The sequence below is a fragment of the Pinus tabuliformis genome, chromosome 5_1 (assembly GCF_031772625.1).
Source record: "Pinus tabuliformis cultivar Carrire ecotype Pingquan chromosome 5_1, CPIR1, whole genome shotgun sequence".
Taxonomy (NCBI): Eukaryota; Viridiplantae; Streptophyta; class Pinopsida; order Pinales; family Pinaceae; genus Pinus; species Pinus tabuliformis.
The window spans coordinates 576,402,841-576,410,204 of NC_142305.1; the positions used below are offsets into that span (position 1 = coordinate 576,402,841).

The 7,364-nt window shown below is 33.1% G+C and overlaps 1 non-coding gene across 1 annotated transcript; it reads right to left on the reverse strand.

Moving 5' to 3' along the window:
- Nucleotides 1-1,580: 1,580 nt before the first annotated feature.
- On the reverse strand, nucleotides 1,581-1,652 carry TRNAI-UAU (transfer RNA isoleucine (anticodon UAU)). The gene has a single exon. It is a non-coding gene; the product is annotated as a tRNA-Ile (tRNA).
- Nucleotides 1,653-7,364: the final 5,712 nt, after the last annotated feature.

Here is a 7,364-nt window from a genome sequence, read left to right on the forward strand (position 1 = left end):
CAACTCACTCTTATCTCTTTAACTGATGGATAAATTGCTCAATTAATAGATAAACTGTTGCATGTCCTCACATAGACTTCAAGTTTGATTTTCCTTAACTAATTAACTCAATATGAATTAAATTAATTAATTTACAAACTACTGTTAAAACCAAATTCGACTTTTACTTCCTATTTCTAGTCCAGGGACTGACTAAAATAGGAATCCACACTGCACTGCTAAAAATAGAACTTCTATTTTTAGCACTTCCATTTTTCGTTCCTTGTTGCCCAATCGAGAACTGGTGCCCAAATTGCTATTTTTAGCACTTCTATTTTTAGGAATTTCTTGTTGCCAATTTTCAACAAGCTTAAAGGCAACAATTTGACTTCATTTGGGATCCATACATCCAACTCAAAATAAATTCGATCTAAGAAGAAATGAGGAAGAATAAGGAAGTTGAATACTTAGAAAGAAAGAGAAGGAGAAAGAAAATTTTTTGGGACTGTTTTTGGGCTAATATCCTTCACATGTACAAAATATTTCAGGCATCAATTGCAGCAGTAAGACCAAAATTACAACTATCTTAGGAGACCAAAATCAAGAGTGAAAGAGACTAGGTTTGCAAGTCGTATAGTCAAGAAGGAGAAGACCACCCAAGCAAAGAAGGAAAGAAATAAATTAATAATTATTATCTCATGCGTGCCATCTAGGGTTTCTATAGTCGAAGTTGCAGAAGAAGCAGTTGAGGATCGAAGTTGGAGAAGAAGTTGCGAGGGGTCGAAATTGCTGGAAAACTTGCTTAGAAGTTTCTGATGTCAAAGTTTCTAAAAGGAAAGCCATTCAGGGAGGAAGGATTGACTTAGTCTTGGAGGGGACTTTCACTACAAGAAAAAAGAACATTGGTGAGGGGAAAAATGTCACCATAAGCTCATTGGTGACGGTCAAAAGAGCCTTCGTCACCAAAAACTAAACGTCACCAAAGGTGGTGTCGCCAAAAGTATAGGTGTTGTGGTGATATTCAATGTCCGTCACCAATAATGATTTATAATGATAGATAGCAATTGTCACGATTTCTTATGAGCAATGGTGATGTACCATAGTCTCGGTCACCAAAAACTAAATGTCAACAAAGGTGGCGCCACCAAAAGTATAGTTATTATGGTGAAATTCAAGGCCTGTCACAAATATTGAATATAATGACGAATAGTGACCATCACCATTTCATATGAACTACAATGATTTATTGTGATGGATCTTTCATGGTCATCACTATTGGTGCATATATATGGTGACGTTCGTTGACCGTCACCAAAAGCCGCATTGCAAAAAGTATAAGTGTTATGGTGACATTCAATGTCCGTCATGAATAATGACTATAATGACAGACATTGACTGTCACCATTTCATATCAACAACAACGATTTATGGTTACATACCTTTCATGGTCATCATTATTGATGAGTATATATGGTGGCATTCGTTGACCGTCACCATTTCATATTTTTGTGAGGGTCGAAAAATGTCACCATAAGTTCATTGGTGATGGGAAAAAGAGCTTCTGTCACCAAAAACTGATCATTGCCATTCCATATGGATATCAGGGCACGATGGAATCGAACCACCAACCTCCTACTTATAAAGCAGGTGCTCTTCCATTGAGCTAGCACCCTTTAAAGTTTTAGACATTAAAAAATTAGGCCTTGAACTTTATAAAACTTTCACTTAGTTATAAAACTTTGTAAAGTCTTGGAAAATCTTTTACTAAACAAGAAAAATATATAATTTTATGTTTTTATTATATTTATATAATATACTAAAGATGTAATTATAATTTATTAGCACAACCAACAACTTATTTATCTCTTATTAAAATCACAATTGACAGTTGGTGGCGTAGTTAATGACTTCAAATATTAAAGATGATTAGAAACTGGTGGTACAACTTATTTGATCACTAGAACAACTTCCAAACTTCAGGATACTAGATTAAAAATGACTAACTACTATAGAAATTTCAACCTCACTTCTTCATGCTGAGATGTAATTAATTCTATATCTCTCCACACAAGCTAGAATTCACTCCAGATTTCCCTTTATAATTCTTGTCCCCTTCAATCTCACATAATGTTGCTTCCCTTTAAAGAAAAAGCAATGTGTATTATATTACAATTAAAACACAAAACTAATACAAAAAATATTGTATCTATGGACTAAGTGTTACCCATGATAGCTTCCTTGACCAATAAGAGCGAGAAGTGTCAAGGGCCTTAAGCTTCAACCTTGAATGAATCAATATCCATTCTAAAAGTCTACTTTGTTGGTATTATATGAATATCCACTAACTCGACTTCAAAAGTTGATGCTAAATTCAACTTCAAGGAGTTTCGATTAAAGGCTATGTCGCACAATTCAAGTTCGGGAATGATTAGGTTCAGTTCAAATTCAAATATTCTGAAATGGTTTGGATGAGGTTTTTCATTATATATTATAGAAATTAATATATAAGTTTATGTTCGCATTATATTTATATAACATAATAAATATGTAATGATAGTTTATTAGGACAACCAACAACTTATTTTTCTCTTATTAAAAACACAATTGCCAGTTGATGGCTTAGCTAATGACTTCAAATATTAAAGACGATTAGCAAGATGTAATATTATATCCATTGTAATATTATATTCTCCCATCACAGCCTAACAAGCAGGACAACTCTTAATAGATCTTAAGGAAAAAGGCACAATTCTTCTTTCATTGGAATCAATGCCAGTGTTTTGGGTTAAAGAGATTATATCATGATTGCTATCTAATGGAAAGTTGCATGATGTGGGACTTACCATTCTATATGCCTCACAACCTTCATGTTTGTGTTCACCCTCTACAAACGTTTTGAAAATCCTATTGTCATCGGTGGGTCCTTCATCATAGAATAAGATTTTCCCATCATGATCCTTGTACTCAACAACAACCATGGCACCTACAAAGTACATGCTATATATTGGTAGTAATAAACAAATATCTAACATGCAGTTTGTTTAATTTAGCTACTAAAAGACAGTTTTGTTATAATTTTGAATAAGATTATTAAATATCAAATTGTTGTGTTGTGCTCCATTTATGCCATTATGGTTTACGGTCCATTGTTGTGCTAGATTTCCCAATAAAAGGTTTCCAAACTAAATCTCTTGTAAGTGCACCAAAAAATAGAATTCTATGCATCAAAGAAATAAATAAATCTATTTAGAGAAACATAGTATTCTCCACAAAATATCAATACTAGATCTATTCTTTAGTGCCAAATCTAGTGTTCTAGAACTTCAAATAAGAAACTATAGAGATCCAGATGAAAACAACTAAAAAAATAGGTGATCATTTTGATAAAGTACTAGTAATAGGTGAGATACTAGTCGGGAATCAAGCAAGAAAGTTATCACAATAAACCTTGGCTGTAACTATAAAGTTATGACTAGCATTGACAGAGACCAACAAGGCAAAAAGAGTCATACAAACCTAGTGGAAACATTTTAAAATCTTGTCTAGGTGATAATTTTGATGAATTACCAAGAATAAGTGAGATCCTAGTGGGGAATCCAACAAGAAAGTTATCAAAATAAACCTTGACTCTAAATGTAAAGCTATGACCAGCATTGATAGAGACCAAGAAGGAAAAAATAGTCATACAACCCTAGTTAAAGCGTTTTAAAGGCTTGTCCATTGTGGCCAGGAATTTTAGTTGATCTGGAAAGAAATGTCATAGATGATATCCTTCAACTTCGCTCAACCTAGTCAGTACTACAACTTTTGCTCTCATACAATTATGTCCCAAACAACTCTAAAACATAATTTTGCATAACAACCTCAAATCTTTATTATCAAGATGGCATCACATGATTTTCTATAAAAAAATCCCCAAAAGTTTTACTTTGAGTTCTTGTTTTTTTTTTTTAATTCCATTGGTTTAAAAATTTTGTAGATAATTTCTAAGATCAAAGTTCTGATTAAAACACAAGGAAGAAACTTTCAACAAGGTTTCAATTAAAATTTGGAGAAAATTTCAGAATGGAAAGTTGTATTTATCGATTTAAGAACTTATCTCACCCATGTCCCTCAGAAGCATGTTATAATTAAATTTATAACAAGTGCAATTCAAATTTATTAAGCCAAAGAGACTTTTTATAAGAGATGTATAATTCCTTTTGTACCCAATATGGAGTTGACACAACATTTAAAATGATTTTTTCTATATATATATATATATATATATATATATATATATATCATTTGAAAGTCTAAAAAAAACTCTTATTTCACAAATCGCTGCTTTTTTCATTCAAATATGAGAATTATCTGCAAGTATATCAATGGTTAACATGAGGTTGACATGCAACAAAGCTCTATTACATGAAGACAATGTAATAGGAAGTGGTCAAGCAGGAAAGGTGCATTGTGTCACGTTGCAGAACAATAAAACTATAGCAGCAAAGTGAATATGGACAATGAACATCAACAAAAATATGCAAAATGGATTAGACATATTGATAAAGGCAGAAGTGGACATTTTGGGGACAATTTGGCATAAAATTGTAATTCAAATCTATTGGTCTATGAATGCATGCCAAACATAAACTTATTTGATGCTTTACATGAAAATAATGAGAAGACATTAAAGAGAAGTGGCATGGACTTGGATTGGCCAACACAGTACAAGATTGCATTGGGAGAAACTCATGAATTAGAATATCTTCATCATGATTGCTTGCCTGCAATTATTCATAGTGATGTAAAATCTACCAATATTTTGTTGGATAAATTTTGAGTCAAAGATCGCTAATTTTGGGATTGCCAAAATTGTTCAAACTTGTAGAGGAAAGGATTCTACAGTAGCTTTTACAGGCACCCATGACTACATTTCTCCTGGTATGTTCAACTTAGTACTCTGCTTCCCTAGTTTTCACCTTTGAAAGAAGCTAACATTTGGTAAACAAGGAAAAGAGTTTCTTCTGCAGACTTGATCTAGGAGTTAAGGGTTACGTCCTAAACAATAGGAGGCCCTATGCACTAGAGAATGGGAGGTTTGTGCACAAAGAATTTGGGCCAGGAAGTGGAAACCCATGTGTAAAGAATCTGGGTGACCTTGTGGAGATCAACGCAAGGAAATGGGGCCAGGTAGGCCAAAAGGAATAGGAGCTGGATCAAGTGTGTTTGCAGGGTGAGTCCAACTAGTACAAAGTTAGGACTAGATTTTTATTAGTGCGATAAATTGCCCTATAAGAGAACAAATTGTTCAAACTCTATCAATAAAATAATACAACAAAGAATGATGGGGTTTTCCCAAGAAAATTTGTGTAATTTCTGTGACTGTGTTCTTTATTTGTGTGTGTTTATTCCGTTGTTGAATTGTTAAGAGATTGTGCATAGTGGTGGAAGTAAAACAGTTTCAGTTTTCAGTTATTCATCTAGTAGTTGTAGAGTTTCATGGAAATTTAATGCTTCATCTAGTCCTTATCATTGTAAAATTATTTGGCTCGGCCCCTTGCACAAATATCCAAATCTCATTCTTAATCAGAATTAACACCATCTTGAGTTTCTAGTGGAAAAACCTTCATTAAACTTTAATAATCCTCATGCCCAATGTGGATGTCATGCTGACAATCGATGATTACCTTAAATCTTGACTGAGACTAGAATTAGATTCCTTAGCTACACACTTGAAATTCGGTTAATTTATTATCAATGGGTGTAGAGGCACTTCTAAACCCAAAATGGTATACTTTTAAATATTTTGTGTTCAAGTCAATTTTCAAATATGTTTATTCTATTTTTGTTGATAACATATAAATCCTCTATGGCTACCCTTTGATATTAATTTCTCTAGCCATATGACAACTCAATATTTAAAAGTATTAAAACTTCCAATGAGCCTCGTTCCATATAAATAGTAGATAATACATACAAATAAATACAAATTGAGATCATTTCAGTCATGTATGTTCCTCGTTGAACAAAGGTAAGCAATGAGAATTAGCTAAGAGACTTATTGCATAACAACTTTGAGTAGTTACTCAGTGTTTGTAAAAATGAAATAAGTTGTTTGTTATCTTTCAATTCAAAGTAAAATGAAGTTGTTTGTTATAGAAAAACATGTATATTGTTACTTGAGAGAAAATATGGAGAGAATACAATAAAGATGATGAAAAATATTTTCGCTTAATGAGCACTTCAATGAATCCTATAATTTACTATAACAAAAATGAGAAAAACTAATTTAACTTTGATAGACAATCCAGCAAACAAAAAATTGCAACATACGACATCGGTAAATCAGGGAAAACTGTAGAAACTACATAGTGATTAGGCATAACATTAGCTATACAGAAGGTTATCCTGTGGCTAGAAGCTCACTACATGTCGTTGCACCCACTCGTGCAACAACAAGGTCTGCTATTGCATAAGCCAAGTCCATGTTATTCAAGAACCTGAAAGTCATTGAAGAAGATTTCAATAAAACTTTTGAGAGATGTGACAAATTATTTCACATAGAAATATCTATGATAGGACACAACATAAGCTCCATAATGAAAGCCATTTGAATTTACTTCAAACATAGTAAACCTTCAAATCTATCCAACACCAATTGTTGATAGGGAGCAAGAGATGTTTGATACCACTGTACTATTCAAATGACTATAACTCTTCAATTGTAATAAATTGAGTTCAAGGACAATCTTGAACAACTAAAAATGTAGGCATATTGGAGACCACTTCATTAACTGTCATTGTTATATCATAATCACATATAATAAAAACCATGAAAACACAATCCCTACTTGTTATCTGCCACATTTCTTATGAATGAGTAACAAACAAAAAACAATAGTAAATCTATATTTGCATACAGTCAGTTTTGCGCTCCCAGTGGTAGACAGTGAGATACAAATGAAGAATGATGAAGTGCTATATAAGCTATATCATCTGAGTACTTGAGCCGGTAGCACCATTCTCTAAAAGTGGATGGTCAACCATGTTGCATGGGTACATTTGAGTGTAGGTATGGGAATGTTTCACACTATAAATCATAGTTTCCTGCCAACTTAGTAAGTTACCAAGTATTAGTAGAGAGAATGGATTTCCAATACACATTGGCATGTAAGCAAGTCGAGATATTGGTGTTTGGAAAAAAGTTGGCTTGTGATTATTGTTACAAGCTACTACCTGGCAAGGGATGCCCGTGTAACGATGGGGCTAGTAATTGCTGTGAAATGTTGTACTACGTGGTGAGTTAGCAGTTATAGGTCTATTTAGGGTAGGTGTAAATGAACAACAGTGGTGGCTAGTTCAACTGTCTAAATAAGTATACATGCATATTCGTTAACTTGTTT